General features: G+C 38.6%; 1 protein-coding gene across 1 annotated transcript in view; it reads right to left on the reverse strand.

The window, feature by feature from the left end:
• Positions 1 to 25993, reverse strand: part of LOC125169661 (olfactory receptor 10AD1) — a 113898-nt gene that overhangs the window by 79998 nt on the left and 7907 nt on the right. Inside the window, exon 2 of the mRNA XM_047865236.1 lies at positions 17002 to 17224. The gene's annotated coding sequence lies outside the window, so the exon portion shown is untranslated. The remainder of the gene's footprint in view (positions 1 to 17001; positions 17225 to 25993) is intronic.

Raw genomic sequence — 25993 nt, forward strand, 5'->3', positions numbered from 1 at the left:
TTTTGAATGAAAGAATGAGGTAATGATCTGAACATTTTCTAGTTCTAGGGTAAGAAGAAGGGGTTTCCATAGATTGGGTACCTGGGTAACTTCCCTGTGACTCAGCCTTTCAGGGAGGAGCCCATTCTGCTTGAAAGTTTTCCAATCTCATTACAAAGGTTCTTTGTTCAGGGCATGACTTTGCCATGCTTCACTTTCTGAAGTAAATCAAAGAAAGATACAAATAATGGATATTCTTCCAGATTTAGTAATCTCAAGCAAAAGCCTACTATTATAGTAGGCAGCAGTAATTATAACACAGAGCATTTCCCAGCACATCCCAGTTAGGCCAATAGAAATGACTTTGAACTTCCAAACTTTTGCTACCTGGGGAAGCCTGGTAATAGTGTTGAGCATACTCTGAGGAGGCACTTGGGTTCCAGCCAGTCTCTGCCCAGGCTGAACCCCTCATTCTCCCTTCTTCTCTGGTGTCTGTGGTAATAGGCCTTAGGGGAGAAGAAAGTAGAGTTGAACTGAGACTGTCAGGGCCTCATTAGCATTTGCTACTTAGAGATTCCCTGTAGTTCCAAGTGTGGAAATCCCCATAGGCAGCTTTACTTTAGATCAATTTAAGGTCAGTCTCAGGTTTGCTTTTACTCTAAATAAGTCTCAAGAGGTTAGTTAGAAAGATGCCTACAGTAACTCCCCAAGTGACAGCTCAAAGAGGATCAGAAGCAGCTGGGATTTATTAAAAGAGTGAACAAGGGCACATGTCCAGGAAGTGTCCCTACAGATCTTGTTCCAAGCATCCTGAGTAACCTGGCAACTTCAGGGTCAGCTCTCCCTGGTATGTAACTTACGGACTGTTCCTGGAAGACCCACTCCACTCCTACCCTAAATCTTTGTTTTGCAGTCATTTCTGGATTAGTGAGGAGAGGCTGGTCTCTGACTTTGGGACATCTTTGTTAACAAGCACTTCTCTAATCTACACCAATCATCAATAGCTAGATTAAATCCCCTTCTGGAAATAAGACTTTCATCTCATCATACCCTGCATCACAGATTGTTTCCAATAACAAAACAAAAAGAACCTAAACAAAACAATTATTCAAAAAAACAAACTGTTAAGTAAAACATGGAACACCTATATAATGGCATTTATGTTGCTTACTCCATGAATACCTGTTTACCTATAATTTTAAGTGAAAAATCAGGATGAAGAATTCTATATATCATATAAAAAGCTACGTAAAGCCACATTTTGGCAAGGGATAAATAGAAAATACCAAAATGATAACCACAAAAGTATTATGGATGTGATTTCCTAATCGTTATTTTTCTTTGAATCTTTCTATTTTTTAATAGCATGTATTACTATCATAATCAGTAAAAAAACCATTAAAATGGTAACAGCCATTCAGCACAGAGTTATGGTTTTCTAACATTATGCCAAAAAAAAAAAAGACTGATTAATGTATTTGTTTTTTAGGGTTGCCATAACAAAGTACCACCAACTTCACAAACTGGGTAGTTTAAAACAACAGAAATCTATTCTCTCTCAGTTTGGAATGCTAGAAGTCCAAAATCAAGGTATAAGCAGGATCGATTACTCCTGGAGGCTCTGAGGGAGAATCTGTTCCATGCTTCTCTCCTTCTGGTGGTGGTTACCCCTGGCAATCCCTGGCATTCCTTAGCTTATAGACACAATATTTCATTATCACCTGCCCATCTCCCTATATGTCTGTGTCCAAATTCCCCTCTTCTTACAAAAAGACACCAGTCATTGGATAAGTGCACACCCTAGTCCAGTATGGCTTCATCTTAACTTGATTATATCTGCAAAGACCCTGTTTCCAATAAGGTCACATTCACAGAGAAGTTGCTGGGAGAATAAGTACCCAGGCTTCATCCTCTGTTCTATCTCTCATCTTCAGACAGTGACCCTCTTGGTAGAATCCAAATGGAAGTAAGATGGCAAGGAAGCCCATGGTGGAGAACTTACAGATTATTCCCTGGGAGCACAGAGCAGGGTGGAGAATGGATTTTTAAGGGCAAAAGGAAGCCATCCAGCATACTGGATATTTATTTAGTGTCATGAATGTTTATATATTTGGACTGAGGCCTTGGTTCCTCCCTAGTAATGCAAAAGGCTGACCTCTATTCCTTGCCACATGAGCCTTTCCACTTTGCTTCACTGAAGCACACAAGAAAAGCCAGACAGAGAAAATGCCAGCCCCATGGAAGGTGAAGTCTCTTATAACCTAATCATGCAAGTGACATCCAATCATTTTTCCTGTATTATATTCATTAGGAAAAGGTCAATAGGTCCAGTCCACACTCAAAGGGAAAGAATCAAACAAAAATGTAAATAACACTTCTCCCCTTTATTCTAATAGATTCCTAATTTTGTTTCTCCTTTTCAAATGCCCCAAGGGTAGCTGGGTAGCTACAGGGGGACAGTCTTAATTAGTCCATACCTATCATGGTGATCCTATTTCCCTTGCCAAGCATTACTTTAAGTATAAGAGTATGATGAAAATCCAGTAAAATATTTGGGAGGCTAATCTCCTGGTAGGCTTCTGGGAAGATTATCCTCACTCTTTTTTTAAAAAATTTTTTTAAATGTTTATTTTTGAGAGAAAGAGAAAGACAGAGGGCAAGCAGAAAGGGGCAGAGAGAGAGGGAGACAGAATCCAAAGCAGGCTCCAGGCTCAAAACTGTCAGCACAGAGTCTGATGCAGGGCTCAAACTTGTGAATGGGAGTTCATGACCTGAGCTGAAGTCGGATGCTCAACCAACTGAGCCACCCAGGCACCCCTGTCCTCACTCTTTCAAGGGACATAAGCACAGGGACATTTCCTGCTCCTCTGAATGTGTGATGTTCAGGATTTTGTCAGCCATCTTGGAAGCATGGAGCATCCAGACTAAAAAGATAAACCAACACCAAGTGAGCATTGCAGAGCAGAAAGATTTAGAAGACACCTAAGCTTCTAATGAAGTTAATGAGTTGTTGAATTAACCAACTCTGGATCATCCTTCTCTGTAGTCCTTATTATGTGATTTAACAATGTATTCATTGGGGGCACCTGGGTGGATCAGCCAGTTGAGCTTTGGACTCTTGATTTGGGGTCAGGTCATGATCTCATAGTTCGTGAGTTTGAGCCCTGCATCGTCGGGCTCTGTGCTGACAGCTCAGAGCCTAGAGCCTGCTTTGGATTCTGTGTCTCCTTCTCTCTCTGCCCCTCCCCTACTTATGTTCTGTCTTTCTCTCTTTCTCAAAAATAAATAAACATTAAAAAAAAGACAAGAAAATGTAGTTTAAAAAATAATAAAGTGAACAATGCCTGACACATTACAATGGTGCGATAAATGTGAGGTATTATTATTATTACTTATGTCAGACATTAAACTCAGCAATTTACATGGTGATTAGTTTATTTCCAGGGAGGCAGATATTACCACTTTTATTTTACTGGTGGCAAAGTGAGATCAAGCAGATTAAATAATTTATTCAAAGTCACAGAATGACTATATTAGGTAGAGACTAGAATATCTCCATTTTATAGATATGGAAATTGAGATTTAGCCACTCAACTAGTAAACAGCAGAGCCAGGATTTGAATCCAGACATTCTAACTCCAGAGCCAATGTTTTTAACCACCATTCTACGTATTGCCCCCACAGATGGATCATGATTTATTGAACCATTCTCCTGTTGTTGGATAATTGGGTTTCTAAATTTTCATTGTTATAAGTAAGTGAACATCTTGTACACATATCCTTGACATAGCTGAACAATGATTTCTGTATGATAAATTCCTAAAAGTGGAAGAGGGTCTGTTTTTTCATATCCAACAATGCCTTACATAATTAGAGCAGAAAAAATCAGAAATTAATAGAAACTTTTAAACATGGTCTAGAGCAAGACATCTGAGCTAGAGAGGAGAGAGATCTTTGTGTATTTTCTAAATTGGATGTAGACATGCAAATTAGGAGCAGATCTGTACTCCCAGCCCCCACCCCTATTCTTACAAATTTAGGACTCTGTTCAGTAGTACCTTGAGATTAGAGCAAGAGTATGAAACCAAAAACTGGAGGGGAATTCATAATAGTGCATCCCAGCCTTGGGTCTGCTCGCTCTAGTCCCTACTCCAGTTACTCTCACCCTAAGCAGCTTAGCAGCTTCTTTCCCCTTTTCTTTCCTCCAGACCTTCCCATACCTTATTGGAAGGCAGGGATGTAGAGTGGCTGAAGGGAGCTCTTCCACTGACAGGAAGTGCACGGCATTTTTCAGAATTAGTATTCATGGACGACATTCTGATTCTGGATGTTAGTGTTATCTGTCTTATCCCCATTCACTTATTCATTCCACAAATAGACTTAGAATGTCTGTAATTTGCCAGGCAATGTTCTAAATGCCAGGGATGCATCAGTAAGCAAGAGCCAAAACTCCCTGTCCTTGTGACACTCTATTCTTGTTATTGAGTGAATGACTACACAGGACATGCCAATATGCAGATTCATTATGTCAACCATGAATACTAATATATTCAGAAAGTCACTTCTACTGCATTCCAGAAATTCTCTCTGGCCTCACCCTAGTCCCCAGAAATGTCCAAAATATTTGGCCCTCATACTCTTGCTCTAATCTCACAGATCCTTAGATCCACTACTCCAAGCTTAACTTCTTTACCTGCATGATGACCTGCCCCAGGAAAATGCATACCTCAGTCCACTTCCATTAGGCTGTTAGCCTTAACCATTGTCCAGAAACTATTTAGGCACAGCAAATTTAGAAGCAAGTCTCCCATTCTCCCCTTTTAAGATTACTTTATTTTTAAATAGGTAATATAGACAGGTAATTATGTCTCCAGCCTCTAAATTTCCTTTTCCAGAGGTAACCAGTGTTTCCACCTATTTGTGTATCATTTCAGGAAAAAAAATGTAAATGTAACTAATATTGAGTGGAGCTATCTCTGTTGCTCAAGAATTGATGCCTAGGGCCTTTAGTGAGGCAGAGAGGTACTGAAATCCTCATGTTCAAAAGAGATACCACCAAAGTGCTAGCCACATTTGGGAGTCAGATACTCCCTCCAGGTTCAGTAAGATGCAGACAAACTAGTTTTCCCACACTCGACTATCTACTCCACGTTTCCCAGTTCAAACAGCAAAAGACTGGGGAGGGGAGAAGAAAAAATTATCAGAGTTGTGATGGCTTAGAAAAGATTGGTGGCTTTCCCCTCCTTTCTCATAGAAGACAGGGCAGCTTCCTCCACCATCACACCAAGAAGAGTAAGGAGGGAGGTCCCAAGAAAGTTCCCAGTAGGTTTTGGGGAGTGTATTTAGAAGGGGGGAGGCAAGTGGATATATCCCTGCTCAGATGCTCACAGATGGTGGAACTGATGATGCTACCGTCATAACTTTTGTGGGGAGCTTGTCATATTTATATGTTCCTAAAGAAGTATGCCTACCATTTACCTTGAAATATCTGGATGTGAGAGGCTTGCTGGAGTAACCTGAGCCAGTAGGGCAATAAGGGGCAATGGAAATATGATGGTTGATTTTATGTGTCAATTTGACGGGGTCACAGGATGCCCAAATGTTTGTATTTCTAGGTGTATCTGTGAGTGTCTCTAGAAGGGATTAACATTAGAATAGCTGGACTGAGTAAAGAAGACTACTCTTCCCAACGTGGCTGTGTATCAATTTGTTGAGGGCCTAAAAAGAATAAAAATGTAGAAGAAAGGAGAATTCACTCTGTCTGCTTGAGCTGTGGCATTGGTTTTCTCCTGCCTTCAGATTGCAACTTCTATCATTGGTGCTCCAGTTTTCAGGCTTTTGGATTCAGACTGGAATTATACACCACCTTGCCTGTGTCTCCAGTTTGCAGGTAGCAGATTGTGAGACTTCTCAGCCTTGATAATCCTATGAGCCAATCCTCAAAAATCTCTTAAGATATATACTATACTATTAATCCTTATCCCAGCCTTCTCCAAAGGTAACTATGGCCTTTTATCAGAGTAACTGTGCACTAGGGAAAAGAAAGTAATTAGATCTTTCAGAGACCACCGGACACTAACCCTGAACTGACACAACTTCCAGGAGACTCAAAATGTCACTGTGGTCCACCAGTCAGAAAAGGGGCTTATAGAGGTTAGGTAATCAATGGAGTTTTAGCTCAGATTCACCTCTCAGAGGGCGCAATGGGTCACCAAAAACTATCCCGTGGTTATCTCTCCATTTCTAAAATGCACAGTCAGCAGCTGGCAGAATCCTCACACTGGTTCCCTGACCTGTGGAGTGAAGGCTATTTTTCTGGGAAAGGCAAAATGGAAGCCACTAGGAAAACAGTAAATCAAAGGCAATGTCACACTCCTGGAAGGAATACAAAGATTAGTGCCACCACCAAGAACTTTAAAGATGCAGGGGTGGTGATTCCCACCACATCCCCATTCAACTCTCTTTTGTGGCCTGTGTGATAGATCTCGAAAATGAAAATGGATCATTAAAAACAACCAGGTGTGGGGCGCCTGGGTGGCTCTGTTGGTTAAGCATCTGACTTCGACTTCGGCTCAGGTCATGATCTCACGGTTTGTGAGTTCGAGCCCTGCATCGGGCTCTGTGCTGACAGCTCAGAGCCTGGAGACTGCTTCGGATTCTGTGTCTCCCTCTCTCTCTCTCTGGCCCTCCCCTACTTGTGCTCTGTCTCTCTCTGTCTCTCAAAAATAAATAAATAAATCTAAAAAATAAAAATAAAAAAACCTTAACCAGGTTAAGCCATTCCATGGTTCCTGATATGCAGCTATTGACCTAGCAAATGCTTTTTCTTGATATCTCCTAGTAAATAAAGATCATAAGAAGGAGTGAATGATTAGGAATGAATGTTGCTTTCAGCTGACAATGCCAGCAGTACACCTTCACAGTCTTACCTCAGAGATATATCAACTCTCCAACCCTATGTCATAATTTAGTTCACATGGATCTTGATCACCTTTTCCTTCCATAATATATCACAATGGTCTGTTATATAGGTGTTGTTATTGAAAGTTTGAAATTTTCTTTTTTCCTTGGATTGAAACAATTGTTTTATAATGATAGTAAGGATTTTCTTAGCAATGTCTTCATCATGATAGTCAAGTGGAAAAAAAAAGCCTATGTTTTCATGTTTATACATGACACGTTAGAAGCCATGGAAATTATATAATCTTTAAAGACATCATGCACTCCTTGCCTTCACGCCTTAGCTGACCTTAGTCCCTAGGGAGCATGCCAGCCCCCTTTATTAATCCTCCTCCTCAACACAGAGCTAACTCCATAGGTGGAGTTAGGACTCCCCTTGGAAGAGGATGTTACTTTTTCCTCTTTGTAGGCATACCTGGGAGTATATGATCCAAAATTTAGATTTGGGGATCAGGGGAAAGTGAGAGCTCCCACATAAGCCTTGAGCCTAAGCAACACTTGCAAACACAGAATTTACTAGAAAGTCTTACACTAGGAGTTTTTAGACACTGACTCAACCAATTAATGATTCTCATTCTGTCAATTCTCTTTACTTCTGGGTCTAGGATAAGGTCAGTGATGGACAGGGCCAATGAAATTTCAGAAGATCAATATTAGATAAGGCTGAAGTCTAGTACTATCCACAAGATTTGTCACTAATTCCCTCACATGAAATGTGTCCACAATCTAGGTAGTACCCTATTTTAAAATTTGTTACTTTTTCTTTCCTTAGCTTGATGTTATTCTCAGATAGTAGAAAGACAAATAGCTACACAAACATAAAAATACACAAATATAAGTAAACATGAGATTTAATACTTGAGGAATGTGGTCGTATATTTCCTGACTCCTGTGTTATTTGACACAAAAACCAAATCTCTCTATAATCCAAGTAGTTATTATGTAAGTGATGAAAAGGGGTCTAGTTAAAAGGAAAAGAGCAGGCAATAAGTAAAAGAGGTGGAAGTCAAAAGGAAGGTAAGAAGTTTGTTTAAGGAAAGATAGGAATAAGCAGAAGGGGCAAGGACTTCCTGTTGGCAGTCTTTCCCTTAATGATGTATCACTGTTCAAGTATTTCTAGTAAATTCATGTAATTCTTTTCCTACTCATGGGCCATTCACTCTAATTTATATCAAACTAAGGTCAATTCTTGGTTCATAAACCTAAGCGAGCCCAGATCATTACCTGGTGAAACAATATCTCAATGTCTCTTGCATGAGGCCCTTTTAGTTCTTTAAAATTTTGCTCTTCCATGCTTCCTGGAAGAAAGTCATACCCAAGTCCTCACACAGTCATATTTGTGGGCGTCCTCCTTTACCCATTCATAAGGGGCAGTGAAGAACAGGCTACTACACCACTGTATTCTCTACACCTTTAAATATATGGCATTCAGCCTTATATTTATTGAGCATCTACTATGCTCCAGACACTCTTTTAGATGCAAGAATTGCAGCAATGAAGAAGACATTCTTACAGATCATAGATTCTGGAGGAAGGGGAAGTCGATTAACAAATCAGTAGGTAAACAAGGAGGACATCATTCAGATAATAACAAATGTTACACTACCTTAAACCGGGTGGTCAGGGAATGACCTGAGACAAGAATGATGTGAAGGAGCAAATATGAAGATTTTGGAACAGAGGGTTCCAGGCAGAGAGAATACAAAGTGTCAAAGTGCTAAGGTGGGAATAAGCTTGGTGAGTTCAAGAAATAGAAAGACTAGAGTGACTGGAGCAGAGTGCAAAGGGCAGAGAAGTGGCAGGGTGGCCAGAGGACAGATCATGTAGATCAGAGAAAGTGTCTGAATTTCATTTTACATGTATAGGGAACAGAATTCTCTAGAGTAGGATTCATAAGAACTTCATCACAGAGTACAGTAAATTAAGAACTTCAGTCACTGGCAGAGTTATTCCTTTTTGATTGAACATTTCTTTTTGCTTTCAGGATAACTTATTACATATCTTGTATGATGTCACCTTTTTGGAAAAACTTCTTAAGAATAAAAAACTTCATTAAAAAATAAGGATTTCTGGCTAAGGAAGAACCTCACTGACAGTTAAACATGAATATTCAATTAATAAGAGCTTTTCAAAAACAAATACATTTATTCTTATAAATAGAATCTACTTAGGTAATTACTAAAATATATTCATGAAGAATACATTCTTAAATAAAATCGTAAGAATTCTTCGTATTCTAGAACATGTTCTTATTATTTTTTGTTTTTATAATCTTTCATCTCCTCTCTCTGCTCCTCAGTATCTAGCTATGGTAGCAAGAGATGGTGTAAAGAAAACAGAACATTATTTAAAATGCTATTGGGCAACAAATGATTTTTTAAAAACTTTAAATAATAGTAAATAGCTAAAACAAAGAGGTAAATTTGTTGGAGTGCCTGGGTGCCTCAGTCAGTTAAACGTCCGACTTCAGCTCAGGTCATGCTCTCACGGTTCGAGAGCGGCCGCCCGCGTTAGGCTCTGTGCTGACAGCTTGGAGCCTGGACCCGGCTTCAGATTCTGTGTCTCCCTCTCTTTCTTCCCCCTCCGCTGCTCATGCTCTGTGTCTCTGCCTCTCAAAAATAAATAAAGATTAAAAAAAACTTTTAAGAGGTAAATTTGTCAAAATGATGATTTCATGACAATGCAGCAAACTGGCCATTTGCTTTTGTTGGACTGGCATCCTATATATTGTTAATGAATTAATTGAGGGCTAATAAGAGAGGTCAAAGTTCATGGAAGCCAGAATATTGTAGTTTGAATACAAACATCTAATTTAGCAGAAGGATTTTTTTTTGAAAGATACAAACGTACAGAGTAAACAAAAGATAAAACATCAGCACAATATATTTTAGAAACTGAAGGCAGATAGATGCATGGTATCTGATTTTGCAGAACTAAGAAAGGCAAATTCCAGGCCACCAGCTAGGCAGGGGCATGGGGCTAAGAACAATTTGTGATGTGCAAAATCCTCTGGAACTGAGAATGAAAAGTGTGGAGTGAAGGCTAAAATGGGAAGAACTAGTTGAAAGTTACTTAAATTTTTTTTTAATCCTTCATCCTTTCCCTCACTGCAATAGCTCTGAGACCATCTCTTACCCATCCTAGCAGAAAATTGGATATTTATTCTTTGGAGGAAGTAAACAGAGTGATTTTGTCTCAGCTACAATAGTTCTATTTGAAGGCATTAATATTACCCCAAAAATAGGGGGATTAAAGAAAGATATGTTTCCTAGATGGTAAGATTCTCAGATCTCCTCTCCCATTTAACTCCCAGAGTGCTGGCAGCCACATCTTTAGCCTCCAAGTAGAAGACCAGAAGAGTCTTCTCTGATGAATCAGAGCAACCAGAGAGGAAGGACCTAAACGTATTGATATCAGGACTTCCTAACCAAAGACCCAACCAGTGTAACCAGTAAAAAAGCTCATAGTTAACAAGTCCCCACTAAAGCATTTTGGAATTTCAATCTATACTTTAGCCTTCTACTCTACATATGAACAGACAACAAAGTATTACCAGGCAAATAAGAAAACTTCCAATATGAGAAATAAAGGCCAAATCAAACTAACAGTAACAAAGGTGGGCGGGGAGGCAACTTGGAGGAAACAGAGAATGTGCATAGAAAAGAAAACCAAAAGTCAAAATTCACAGACACTCAGAGGATGAAATGCATCCATGAAGCAAGTATAGGATGCTAAGAAAAGGAATATTTAGAAGACAAATGAAGGGCTCTTAGAATTAAATATGATATAGAAACACAATACAAGAGTTGGAAAAGAGTATCTCTCAGGAAGTGAGGCAAAGAGCCAAAGAGATTATCATATGGGAGGAAATCATCATCAAAATCATTTCAAATTTTTTTCTTAGAACCAAACAATTTCTTAGAATTTCATGAATTTCCAGATTGAAGGGTCCACAAAATGCTCAGTGTGATAAAGAAAATAGAAATACACCACAGTATATCACTGTAAAACTACAGTACACTGGGACAAAGAGAAGATTTTGTAAGCTTCCAGATAGATAGAAATATAGAAAAATAGAAAGATAAAATAGGTAAGATAAAAAGAATCAGAAACAGAAATGCTTCTCAAAAGCAACTCCAGAATCTACAAAATAATGGGTAAATACCACAGAAAAAGAATATATCCAACCTGGAATACTAAACCCAGTGAAACTACCAATCAAGTGTGAGGGTAGAATAAAGACATTTCTGACATGCAAGTTCTTACTTTTACCTCCCATGCACTTTTTCTCAGAAGATACTACAGGATACTTTACTCCAAAAAAAGGGAGTAGACTAAGAAAGGAGTAACATATGGGATGCAGAACATAGGAGATCCCACAAGAGAGAGGTGAAAGAATCCCAATGATGAAGAGATATCCTAAAATGAGAATTACGTACCAGACTAGAACAGTGTGATTCAAAAGTCATACATATTAAGTGCTGCTATCCCAATTCCCTCTGTCATTATGCCATTTTTAAAATCTTCACAAAGCTACTAGTAAGTATATTCCATCAGAAAAAAAGGAAGGCATGAGATCCAAGAAATTGGTAATTCAAATCAGGACAAAGCCAAGGGGAATTCTTAGGATAGCAGTAAAGGGAAGTCTCAGAATCACAGCTGCACAGCAGGATCAAAGGAGTAGAATAAATCTCTAGGGAGAGTCTCTCTCTCTCTCTCTCTCTCTCTCTCTCTCTCTCTCTCATTTACACACACACACACACACACACACACACACACACACACACACACACACTGGAACTGATAGATTAGCTGATGAAGTTGCCCTTGTGGGAATCTGTAATGAAAAGTTTTTGGAAGACAAGATGTCAGAAGAAATAGCAATTGGTAAAGGAAAATTTATGTAAAAACTGTGAAAAGATAAAGCAATTACCAATGTTAGTGAAGAGGTAAGAACGTAATCACAGTACATTACAATAATCTAATAGAATATCTGGACAGACAATAATAATGTAAATACTGAATGCTGACTTAACCAAAAACTGTATATAACTCTACTGGGAAGATGGGGAAAGAAAAGTAGAGAGTTATGGAAGCACAGCAAAGCTATATTTTCTCTACCATTCCTATCTATCACAATTGGAAGTCAAAGGACAATGTCAAAAATAAATGAATGAAAAAGATATTTGGAAATTTGTAGATAGGCAAACAGAGATATATGAAAGCCAGAAGACACAGCTAGAAAAGGAGTCCAAAGTTGTTGTCTCTGGGCAGGAAGACTTGAAGAAATAAGAAGGAGTGGGGTAGAAAGCCATTATATTTATAGTAAGTCTTTCAATGTTACTTGACTTCGTTCTTATTGCACGCATTACGTTAATCAAAATTTAAAGTAGTATTTAAAATCCCTGGGTTCCCAAGGGATACAGGAGTACTGATGCATAGGGGCACTTGTACCCCAATGTTTATAGCAGCACTCTCAACAATAGCCAAATTATGGAAAGAGCCTAAATGTCCATCAACTGATGAATGGATAAAAAAATTGTGGTTTATATACACAATGGAGTACTACGTGGCAATGAGAAAGAATGAAATATGGCCCTTTGTAGCAACATGGATGGAACTGGAGAGTGTTATGCTAAGTGAAATAAGCCATACAGAGAAAGACAGATACCATATGGTTTCACTCTTATGTGGATCCTGAGAAACTTAATAAAAACCCATGGGGGAGAAGGAAAAAAAAAAGAGGTTAGAGTGGAAGAGAGCCAAAGCATAAGAGATTCTTAAAAACTGAGAACAAACTGAGGGTTGATGGGGGGTGGGAGGGAGGGGAGGGTGGGTGATGGGCATTGAGGAGGGCACCTTTTGGGATGAGCACTGGGTGTTGTATGGAAAGCAATTTGACAATAAACTTCATATATTGAAAAAAAAAATAAATAAATATTAAATATTGTCACCCTTGAAAAAAAAATAAAATAAAATTCCTGGGTTCCAAGAGAGATCATAATGCCTGATTTTGGCCTATATTTAATTGGATATTCACTCTGAATATCCAGCTTGATATCCCCTTTTAAATGCCCACAGTTTACACCCCACTCTGTACTTCCCAAATGCACAATGAAATCTTATGAACATAGAATAGGAATGAGCAAACTACAGCCCTCAGGAAAAATTGGCCTGCCACCTGTTTTTATATGAACTGTGAATAAAAGTGGATTTTCCAATTTTAAATGGTTGAAAAAAAATCAGAAGAAGAATAATATTTTGTGACACATAAAATTATATGAAATTCATATTTCAATGTGCATGCTTATTTGTTTACATTTTGTCTATGGCTGCTTTTATGCTACAGTGGCACAGTTGAGTAGCTGTGACAGTGACTATGGATAGCAAAGTAAACAATATTTACTATCTGGTCCTTTATAGAAAATGTTTGCCAACTCATGACTTAGAAGCTTAGTAAGAAGGATAGGTACATGTAGGACCATCTACCCTCTATTAGCACTATCCTGAAATCACATTTCAGAAATACACACACATATAAACAAATACACACTACAAACTATCAGAAAATCATCTTCCCTAGGTTCACCATTGAAGCTTTTTGTCAGATTTCATCATATCAATTCCCTGGCAGTCCCCACTTCCCAGCATTATGATTTCTGAATTAACGCATGGCCTGTCATCTTCTCAATAAGAAACAAAGAAAAACTTACTTAGGGATTACATTGAATGTGTAGATTTCTTTGGGTAGTATAGACATTTTAACAATATCTGTTCACCCATTCCATGAGCATGTAATGTTTTTCCATTTCTTTGTGTCTTCTTCAATTTCTCTCATAAGTGTTCTATAGTTTTCAGAGTACAGATCTTTTACCACTTTGGTTAGGTTTATTCCTAGGTATCTTATGTTTTTTGATGCAACTGTAAATGGGATTGGTTTCCTGATTTCTCTTTCTGCTGCTTCATTTTTGGTGTATATAAATGCAACAGAATTCTGTATGTTGATTTTATGTCCTGTGACTTTGCTGAATTAATGTATCAGTTCTAGCAATTTTATAGTGGAGTCTTTGGGTTTTCCATGTGGAGAATCATGTCATCTGTGAAGAGTGAATATTTGACTTCTTCCTTGCTGATTTGGATGCCTTTTATTTCTTTTTGTTGTCTCATTGCTGAGGCTAGGACTTCCAGTACTATTTTAACTAACAGTAGTGAGAGTGGACATCCCCGTCATAATCAAAATAACACCATCATTTTTCACAGAGCTAGAACAAACAATTCTAAAATTTGTGTGGAACCAGGAAAGACCCCGAATAGCCAAAGTAATGTTGAATAAGAAAGGCAAAGTGGAAGGCATCACAATTCTAGACATCAAGCTATATTACAAAGCTGTAATCATTAAGCAGTATGGTACTGGCACAAAAACAGACACATAGATCAATGGAAAAGAATAGAAAACCCAGAAATGGACCCACAACTATATGGTAAACTAATCTTTGACAAAGCAGGAAAGACTATCCAATGGATGGATACCTGGATAGCTCAGTTGGTTAAGTGTCCAGCTTCAGCTCAGGTCATGATCTCACCATTAGCAGGTTCGAGCCCCACATCAGGCTCTCTGCTCTCAGCCCAGAACTCACTTCAGATCCTCTGTCCACTCCCTCTGCCTTTCCCCTGCTTATGCGTGCTCTCTTTCTCTCAAAAAATAAATAAACATTAAAAAAAAGAGTATCCAATGGAAAAAAGACAGTCTTTTCAACAAATGATGTTGGGAAAACTAGACTGCAACATGCAGAAGAATGAAATTGGACCACTTTCTTACACCATACACAAAAATAAATTCAAAATGGGTAAAAGATCTAAATGTGAGACAGGAAACCATAAAAATCTTAAAAAAGAACATAAGCAGCAACCTCTGTGACATCAGCCATAGCAACTTCTTACTAGACATGTCTCCTGAGGCAAGGGAAACAAAAGCAAAAATGAACTACTAGAACTTCATCAAGATAAAAAAGCTTCTGCACATCAAAGACACCATCAACAAAACTAAAAGGCAGCCTATGGAATAGGAGAAGATATTTGCAGATGACATATGTGATAAAGGACTAGTATCTGAAATACATAAAGAACTTACCAAATTCAACACCCCAAAAATAAATAATCCAGTTAAGAAATGGGCAGAGGACAGGGCACCTAGGTGGCTTAGTCGGTTAAGTGTCCGACTTCAGCTCAGGTCACGATCTCACAGTTTGTGAGTTTGAGCCCCATGTTGGGCTCTGTGCTGACAGCTTGGAGCCTGGAGCCTGGAGCCTGCTTTGGATTCTGTGTCTCCTCTCTCTGTCCCTCCCTGACTTGTGTTCTGTCTCTGTCTCTCAAAAATAAATGAATGTAAAAAAAAATTAAAAAAAAAAAAAGAAATGGGCAGAAGACATGAACAGACACTTCTCCAAAGAAGGCATAAAAATGGATAACAGACACATGAAAAAATGCTCAACATCACTAATCATTTGAGATATACAAGTCAAAACCACAAGGAGATACCACTTCACACCTGTCTGAATGGCTAACATTAACAACTCAGGAAACAACATGTGGGCGAGGATGCAGAGAAAGGGGAACCCTCTTGCACTGTTGGAGGGAATGCAAACTGGTGCAGCCACTCTGGAAAATAGCATGGAGGTTCCTCAGAAAGTTAAATACAGAACTACCCTAAGACCCAGCAATTGCACTACTAGGTATTTATCCAAAGGATACAAAAATACTGATTCAAAGGGGTACATGCACCCTAATGTTTATAGAAGCACTAACAATAATAGCCAAATTATGGAGACAACCAATGTCCATTGACTGATGTATGGATAAAGAAGATGTGGTATATATGTACAGTGGAATATTGCTCAGCCATCAAAAAGAATGAAATCTTGCTATTTTCAACAATGTGGCTGGAACTAGAGTGTATTATGCTAGGTGAAATAAATCAATCAGAGAAAGGCAAATACCATTGACTTCACTCATATGTGGATGACCATAGAGGAAGGGAAGGAAAAATAAAAATGAAATAAAAACAGAGAAGGAAGCAAACCACAAGAGACTCTTAAGTATAGAGAACAAACTGAGGATTGCTGGAGAGGAGGAGGGTGGGGGAATGGGCTAAGTGGGTGATGGGCATTAAAGAGGGCACTTGTTGCTACCATTTTTTTTGAGGGAGGGAGGGAGGGAGGGAGAGAGGGAGGGAGAGAGAGAGAGAGAGAGAGAGAAAGAGAGAGAGAGAGAGAGAGAGAACACATGCGTGCAAACGGGAAAGGGGCAGAGGGAGAGAGAGAATCTCAAGCAGACAGCCTCCATGCCGAGCACAGAGCTCAACATGGGCTAGATCTCACAATTGTGATGTCATGACCTGAGCCAAAATCAAGACCCTTAACCGATTGAGCCATCCAGGAACCCTAAGGAGGGCACTTGTGATGAGCACTGGGTGTTATATGTAAGTGATGAATCACTGAATTCTACTTCTGAAACAAATACTACACAATATGTTGAATAACTTGAATTTAAATAAAATCTTGGAAGAAAAAAAATAAAAGATGTTATTTGAAAAAAAGGAAAAAAAAAAAGAAAAACTTACTTAGGACCTGACTGTAAGAAAATTGGGTATACCATCTTTCGGTCTCTAGAATTACTATCATCAGGAAGAGAAGGAAACTAGGAAGGTGAGTGATCTAGAGAAGAAGAAAGTAATTAGAAATAAGGAATATTCTTATTTTCTTCATTACAAGAGGGTCTATCTTCCCAAAGGTAATATTACTAGGAAAATGAAAACTGAAATGTATTTTTTATGTGTTTTTCATCCTTGATTTGAAATCTAGATCTGTTCTCCATAAAATTGATTCTAAAAAGGTAGTTTGCCTTCAAGACCATCTGTTGCTTGGCCCTAGGATGGTCCCAAACTGAATTTGCTTCTCAGAAAGTGAGAGTAAGAAGTTTGCGTTGAGGGAAGAAGCAGAAAGGTCATAACCTGTTTTCTGTCTATATTGGGCTTAAATAAGACAGACATTTCTACTCACTTACCTGGACTTTCCCTATTCCTCCAATCTGGGATACAGATATTGTGACTCCTCTTCTTAGGAAAGTTCTTCAAATTATGGTTTAGTTTTCTGTACTGGGGAAGTCAGTAATGCCAATTCCATCAAGTTTCTGGTCCTATTTCTGTATTTAGACTTGAAGACCATTCCTTGTTGCTATAGAATTCAGGGTTAAGACTTCTTGGAAAACTGGCTTGAGTTGCATAGACCTGAGGAAAAGAGAAGGGGAAAGAGAAAATAGAGTCCTATTTTCAGGGGTTATTAGGGATATTAAATAAATTTCCAAAAGACTTTGGCCTAAACCTAAAGCTAGGATCTCCTGAGATATAGGGTACTGAGAGTTAGATGAAGGACCTTCCAATCTCTACTCAACTTTGTTGCCCTGTATTCATGCCTTCTAGTTTCATGTATTCCCATCATGACCTCTGCTATGATACAGTAGCTGATAACTATAAGCAAAGAGACAAATTAATATTAGAAGTATAGGGCCTTAGGAAAGAATCACAAACTTCTCTAAAAAGATTAGAGGCCCAAGAGAAATACAAATCTTGTAACACACAGCAAGGATACTGGCCCAAAGATACATAAATCTCTTCCTCACTGCTGCTTGTTTTCCTTTTTGGAAGAAAATCCTCAAGAATATTTTCCAGTATTCCACATACTTAATTTGTGTGTGTCCTTATGGGAAACAAAGAGCCAAAGAGCTCTATTCCTTCTCTTCAACTCTGCCCTTCTAGATTCCCTCTCTCCTGGATAACTCAAGTGCCCTATCTCACCTACTATGTGAACTTCCAGGACTCTTTCTGCAAGTTTTCTCTTATGTCATGGTTACAAATCCTCATCAATTTTTGGATTCTGCTACTGAACACAGAACTAGATATCCTTGGGCAGAACATTAAGAATCTGCTCCTGTCCTTCCAGTATGTGTTCCTTGGTGTAATTTTGACTTCAACCCCTCAAGGCATAACTGCCAGAATTGAGTCAGAGCTAATTCAAAGAAGCTATGGAAAGAAATATTTGGGCCGAAAGAGCCCCCATTTATGCTGAACTCCTGATTCCAGGGAGGATGTTCCTGAGTTTCAACACAGGTTACTCTTCTGTCTCCAATGCTTGGCCATTATCTAGCTTGGAGGACAACTGTAGGCCAGGGGAAAAGCCATCTTTTAAGAAAATAGATATGGACTCTCAGAAGTCCAGCCTGGCATATACAGGAACTCTATGGAAATTAAACACCATCTTAATTTACACGCTGGCATTCCAAATTCTGACTACATACCTCCTGCTAACCATTCCCTCAGAAAAGAGATTTTCCCCAGAACTTCCTCTAAACACTTCTTTTTGTGTTTCTTACTTTTTACTTTTTACTTCTTACTTTTTACTTACTTCTTACTTTTTACTTACTTCTTACTTTTTCAAACACAACTCAGGGACATTTGGGGACCTGAAGCTCAAAATCCTTGAACCCATGTATCCTTCACCATGTGTTAAGTGCTTTACTCTGGTAAAAATCTCATGTGTATTTGACCCCAGCCTGATAAAGTATCAGTACTCCCATTTAATAGATAAGAAAACTCAGAGAAGTAATTTATGTCAGATTTAATAATCAAGTTGGGACTTGAATCTAGGCTTTCCTAAGGCTAAGACCTCTGCTTTTTCCAAATCCCATGCTGCTGATTATCATTGAATTAGGAATTCAATTTCTGAAGGTATCTAAGAAGAAAATAATAAAATCCTCTAACTCTATCATTTCATAGGTTAGCTTAATGTTTATTTATTTCTGAGAAAGTGAGATAGGGCATGAGTGGCAGAGGGGTAGAAAGAGAGGGAGACACAGAATCAGAAGCAGGCTCCAGGCTCTGAGCTGTCAGCACAGAGCCTGAAGCGGGGCCCGAACCCACGAACCGCTAGATCATGACCCGAGCCGAAGTCGGACACCCAACCAACTGAGCCACCCAGGCGCCTCTCATAGGTTAGCTTACAACTTATAATAATAATAATCACTACAAGGAAGAGGGGACATAAAATAGAAGGGATAATACAGCTTAGGTTAGAGCACAGGACACATTTGAATATGTCTACTTTACCAATTTCATGGGTCCCAGGCTCCTTATCACTGGAGATTCAGTTATTCCTCACAACCCAAAGCTCATGGGAAAGGTAAACTTACTTTGTACAGCCAACTTACATAAGAAACTCCCCAGATGTAGAGACATCCATTTGTCTAGGCAGAAAGCCAGAATTCTGACGACACTTTTCCCTGACACTACCTAGCCTTTATTCACTCTCAGAAGTGTGAGAAGCTGATCTCCACACCTCATTGGCTTGCCTGTAGGTAAATCATTGGAGAATGAGCCATGGGTACTAGTTTCAATGCTGTTGCTATGTCATGGTAGGACCTTGTTTGAGCTCATTATCTCTTGGTTTTTTTCTTCAATGAAATGAGGGAGTGTTCAAGAGCTACTATGGGGAGTCAAGCAATGGGAAAGGACCCATAGATCCTCTGACCCAAACCATATATTTCTTCCCTTCAAGTCAGTACCCCATAATGGGTAATCACTTTTACCCTCAGAGGCCTTTACCATATTAGGTTCCACAAAGGCCACAAACCTACTGGCTTCTTTGTGCCAAGCACTGTGCTAAGCATCTTCACAGACTTGAGTTTTCCCATTAGCACACTCCGGGGAAAAAGAAACAGAAACCAAGCACAACCTCACTCCCTCACTCCAATGCTTAGGTGAGCAAAATAAAACTCCTAGTTGGTTTCTGGAACCCTCAGCAGTTTCAAAGAAAGAAACTGAAGGAGAGCAGCCCCTGATCTTCAGGAGGGTAAAATTTAGGAATCTGTCAAATTCTACCCCAGATTGTCTGTAGCCATCATCTCACCCATTTCTTATTCTATGTCTCATTAATAAGGGGCACAACAGACTCTTCCTTCTGAAGCAAATGACTGAGACAGTCCTGGGGCTGAGTGGCCTCCTAGTTCCATTTAAGAAGCCCTGAGACTACATTCCCCACAAGCTATGGCTCCACTTCCGTTTGCAGATTCCCCCTCCCCACCAAGGGGGCGCGCATGCTCTGACCCATTGGATGGTTCAGATTAGACTCACCCAGCCTTCAGAATATGGGAAAGTACTCAAAAGATAGGTACTTTTGGCTTTTATCCACTCTTGGCACCTAATCTTTCTCCAGCACCTCTTGCGGTAGCCTCGGGACCCTGCATGGTCCCTTGGTCCTGATGCCTATGGTACCTGGAGGACAGGAGTCCACTACGTTATGTCCCCTCAGCCTTAATGCAAGAGGGAGCCAGATCTCCCAGGAAAGGGATTTTGCAAAACTGCCCGGAAATTATTTATGCAGTTTGCATAATTTTAGTTTTAAGTGTAAATAGGTGGGGAGAAAATTATGAAAGGGAGTGAGGCAAGCAGTCCGTTTCTTAGCCACTGGAAAGCATAACTGAGGGTGCAGACCTGAAAAACCCACCCCATTGCCACGGCAACAGCCCAAGGACTACAATTTCTGGTTTCTTTCATTCTCAAATCAAATCTCAAATACACCGATAAAGGCCCACCAAATAAGATCTGGCCTTTGCTCTCCAGGAGATGAAGTAAGGAGAATAGGCGGTCAGTTGATAAATATTAAACTTCTACTGTGTAGGCAACATACTAGACATGGAAGTAAAACAAATAAATGCTGCCCTTGCTTTCAAGCAAACTAGTCTAAGACAAGTGATGATTGTTGTGATGTGTGCTATGGGAACAAAACACAATGACTCCTAACCCATACTGCTGAAATGAAGAGGTAGAAAGAGTCAAGGAAAGCGACCCAGAGAAAGTGATGGGTGTGAATAAAGTCCTAACGTGTCCCTAGATTTGGAAAGAACTTCAGCCTTCATTATCTACACACAAAGTTAAAGCCCAGATGGATTAAAGAATGAAACAATAAAAACAACTTTAAAAATATGTAGGATACTATTTTTATGACCTAAGGCAGGGAAACAAGTCACAAAACTAAGAAGCCATAAAGGAGAAGACTGATAAAAGAGACAACATAAAATTAGCAACTTATCAATAATAGAAGATACCATAAACAAGGTTAAGAGATAACAGAAAGACAAGGGGAAAGTATCTGTATCATGAATGAGAGCAATCAATATCTAGAGGTCTGTGTCCACCAGCCAAAAGTGCCAGGAAACCTGTAGGTAAGGAGAGTCGGATTTTTACATGCTGCAGCAAGAGAGACTATGCACCATGGGGAACCTGTGGGGGGTTAAGAGGGGATTAAGAGGAATTGGCTTGTGATTTGGGCTTGTGTTAAGTTTGGGGAGAGTCTGCCAGAACGTGGGGCAATTCCATGATTGGATAATTTAATTATCCAGAGGTGGGAGGACTTGAATAGAGCTGAAACTGTAATTGATAAAGCAGTAGCAGGCCCTTGTATTAGCTGGGAGAAGGGGATGTTTGGTCATTTTTTTGTAATTTGCACAGTGTTATTTTTATCTGTGCTCAGACACGATTACAGAGTGGTAGTATTTTTGTCTTGCTCCAACAGAGTCACAAATAGCCTTGTTTGATGTAGGTGTTCTCTGAAATTGTTTCTATTAAGTAGGGAACTTCTGGGCCTAGGTTCTAGTTATAGGCTAGCTTCTATCTGACATTCTGTCATTTTCTGTCTTGTAGAATGTATAAAGACCTTCTACAAGTCAATAATAAAACAATATAAAACATTACAGAAAAATAGAAACAATTCACAAAAGAAATACAAATGAAAAATTAAATACATGAAAGGATGTTCAACTGCACCAATGGGAAAATGCAAATTAAAACAGTAAAACACTATTGGCATTAATTTAAATCGGTTCAGCCCTTTCAGAGAGCAATTTAACAATATCTACCAAGACATTGTATGCATACACCCTTCAACCAGGAATTCCATTTCTAGAGATCTCTCCTAATGAATTATATGCACATGTACACAAAGAGGAATATAAAGAGAGACTTACTGTAGCATGTTTGTAATAGTAAAAACTGTCAAAGGGGCATAATTAAATAAACTCTGGAATATTATAACAGGTATATTAGCAGGCACTAATCCAGACTAGCTGACTTGGCCAAATGATTGTCAAAATACAGTACCTATACAGAAAAGAGCTCATATGGGAATGCAAGATTTTCCAAAAGTACCCAGACTCTCTGATTTATTTTAAAATTATATGAGGGCTTGCAAGGAGGAGTCTGGTTACTCTTATGTACAAGTGCTGCCAGCCTTCTAAACTGATTTAGTGACCTTGGTGACATGTTAATACTGCTTTAAAAAGCTCTTGTTATTTTTAATTACCGAGTAATGTGAGCATCAGGCCCTTTTATTTTATTCCTGAGCCTTACTCCATTCCTGAGCTTTCTTACAATTCTGGACTTTGCCAGAGAGGGTCAAGGTTTGGGCAAGGTTTGAAGAAGAATAAGGTCAGGGAGGAATGTATAATAAATTCATAGGATGTATAATCTATTCAATAAAATATTTAAACTGTTTCTATTGACTTACCTTTCACTGAAGGTTAATTTTAATATTTCCACTTTCTTCTGGAATATCTCCTTTTATTAACTCAAAAGTAGAGTGCCCAAAACCAAATATATCACTTCCTCTCACAATGAGCCATTATTTAATAATTAACACAGAACTTTCAGAAGATCAAACTCTAGGCCTATCCTGTTCTCACTGCAAAAAGACCAAAGCCTAACAAGCCCTTCTTAAATTTTGACAAAAATGTATTCCACAGTTGCAGATCTCATCTGACCTTATCCAAGTAACTCCACCATAAAGAAGAGAATGAAAAATGTAACAAAGGAGCAAGTTCAAGAAGGATCAAGTGCCAAAGACAAGTGAGGACAACAGGACTCGGGCATATCTCAAGGTTGCAGTGTGGTAAGGATTAGGCTCCAAATGAAATTGCCACATAGACTCTGAAGTGATTTTGTAGAGAGAGATAAGAATAAGGGCTTCAGTAGGTTGGCTGAAGGAGTTCACTGTATAACACTATGATGACAGGTAAACTTGATGGTAGAAAGCCTATGAATATACTCAAGAGTTTAGAACCAACTAGGAGATACAAGAAAAGCACAGTTGCTGTAATATGACTGGATCCAAACAGTATTACAACTAGGTTAATGTTACAGCTCTTGAGAGTGTTAGGAGGTAACACAGTTAGGAGAATTATAATAGTGATGATAATAATATATATTATAGCCAAACTTTTTACATGCCTAATATGTTGTAAGGCTGTAAGTACTTTATAATCATTCATTTAACCAATATTTATTGAACACCTAGTATGTGCTTCTCAGCACAATACTAGTTGAGAATAGGGTGATTAACAAGTCAGAGAAGATTCTTGTCTTATTGGGGTTTTTGTCTGTTTGTTTCAGGTGTAGCATTTAGTGATTCACCACTTAAATACAACTCCCAGTGCTCATCACAAGTGCCCTCCTTAATACCCACCACCCATCTAACCTATCTCCCTGATCACCTCCTCTCCACTAACTCTCAGTTTGTTCTCTATAGATAAGAGACTTTTTTCTGGTTTGCCTTTTTCTTTCTTTCCCCCTATGTTCATCTGTTTTGTTTCTTAAATTCCACATGAGTGAAATTATATGGTATTTGTCTTTTTCTGACAGACTTACTTAGCATAGTACTCTCTAGCTCCATCGACATCATTGTAAATGGCAAGATTTCTTTCTTTTTGATGGATGAGTAATATTCCATTGTGTATATACACCACATTATCCATTCATTAGCGATGGACATTTGGGCTCTTTCCATAATTTGGCTATAGTTGACGATACTGCTATAAACATTCAGGTGTATGTATCCCTTCAAATCAGTATTTTTGGGTAAATACCTAGTAGTACAATTGCTGAGTCCTAGGGTAGTTCTATTTTTAACTTTTTGAGGAACCTCCATATTGTTTTCCAGAGTGGTTGCACCAGTTTGTATTTCTACCCACAGTGCAAGAGGGTTCCCCTTTCTCTGCATCCTTGCCAACATGTGTTGTTTCCTGTGTTAATTTTAGCCATTCTAACTGGTGTGAGGTGATAGCTCACTGCACTCTCGATTCGCCTTTCCCTGATGACAGGTGATGTTGAGCATCTTTTCATGTGTCTGTTAGCCATTTGGATGTCTTCTTTGGAAAAATGTCTATTCATGTCTTCTGCTCATTTCCTAACTGCATTATTTACTTTTTGGGTTTTGAATTTGGGTAAGTTGTTTATAGATTTTGGATACTAATCCTTTATCAGATATATCATTTGCAAATACCTTCTCCCATTCCATAGGCTGCCTTTTAGTTTTGTGGATTGTTTCCCTCACTGTGCAGAAGCTTTTTATCTTGATGACGTTCCAATAGTTTTTTATTTTGTTTACCTTGCTGCCAGAGACATGTCAGTAAGAAAATTGCTATAGCCTATGTCAAAGAGGTTACTGCCTGTGTTATCCTCTAGGATTTTCATTGTTTCAGGTCTCACATTTTAGATCTTTCATCCATTTTGAATTTATGTTTGTGTACGGTGTAGGAAAGTGGTCCAGTTTCATTCTTCTGCATGTTGCTGTCCAGTTTTCCTAACACCATTTTTGAAGAGATTTTTTCCCATTGGGTATTCTTTCCTGCTTTGTTGAAGATTAGTTAACCATATATTTGTGGGTTCATTTCTGGGTTTTCTATTCTTTTTCATTGATCTCTGTGTCTGTTTTTGTGCCAGTACCATACTGGCTGAATTACTAGAGCTTTGTAATATAACTTGAACTCTGGAATTATGATGCCTCCAGCTTTGCTTTTCAAGATTGCTTTGGCTAACAAATTCTAGCTCTGTGAAAAATCTGGTGGTATTTTTATATGGATTGTATTAAATGTGTAGATTAATTTGAATAATATGGACATTTTAACAATATTTGTTCACCAAGTCCATGAGCATGGAATGTTTTTCCATTTCTCTGTGTCATCTTCACTTTATTTCATAAGTATTTTATAGTTTTTGGAGTACAGATCTTTTACCTCTTTGGTTAGATTTCTAAGTATCTTATGGTTTTTGGTGCACTTGTAAATGGGATTGATTTTTCAATTTATCGTTCTGCTGCTTCATTATTGGTGTATAGATATGCAACAGATTTCTGTACATTGATTTTGTATCCTGTGACTTTACTGAATTTGTGTATCAGTTCTAGTAAGTTTTTTTTTTTTTTGTGTGTGTGTGTGTGGTCTTTTGGATTTTCTACATAGAGTATCATGTCATCTGCAAATAGTGAAAGTTTGACTTCTTTACCCATTTGGATGCCTTTTATTTCTTTTTGTTGTCTAATTGCTGAAGCTAGAACTTCTAGCACTATGTTAAATAACAGTGGTGAGTGGACATCCCTGTCTTTTACCTGACTGTGGAGGAAAAACTCTCAGTTTTTCCCCATAGAGGATGATTATTAGCTGTGGGACTTTCATATGTGGCCTTTATGATGTTGAGGTATGTTCCCTCTATCCCTACTTTGTTGAGGGTTTTTATGATGAATGGATGTTGTACTTTGTCAAATGCTTTTACTGCATCTATTGGAATCATCATATGGTTCTTATCCTTTCTTTTATTAATGTGGTGTATCATGTTGATTGATCTGTGAATATGGAACCATCCTTGCAGTCATTGGACTTATTTTCTAGTGGATTTAATAAGTTATATAATGATTTCAACAATGTATCATAGGTAGTATTAAACCTATTTTTAAAATAAGGAAACCTAAGGAGCAGAGAAATTAAATAACTTTCTAAAAATCACAAGTGTAGAAAGGTGTCAGAGTTGGAAAATGAACCCAGATGGTCTGACTTCAAAGTCACTTCAAAGCCTTTATATTATGATCATGGTTAATTTTTCAAGGGCAATAATATATTTCTATGTGTGTATCAAGGAGTTCTTAAATTTTGAGGGGAAAAGAAAGGTCCCAATCAC

The sequence above is a fragment of the Prionailurus viverrinus genome, chromosome B4 (genome assembly GCF_022837055.1).
Source record: "Prionailurus viverrinus isolate Anna chromosome B4, UM_Priviv_1.0, whole genome shotgun sequence".
NCBI classification, from domain to species: domain Eukaryota; kingdom Metazoa; phylum Chordata; class Mammalia; order Carnivora; family Felidae; genus Prionailurus; species Prionailurus viverrinus.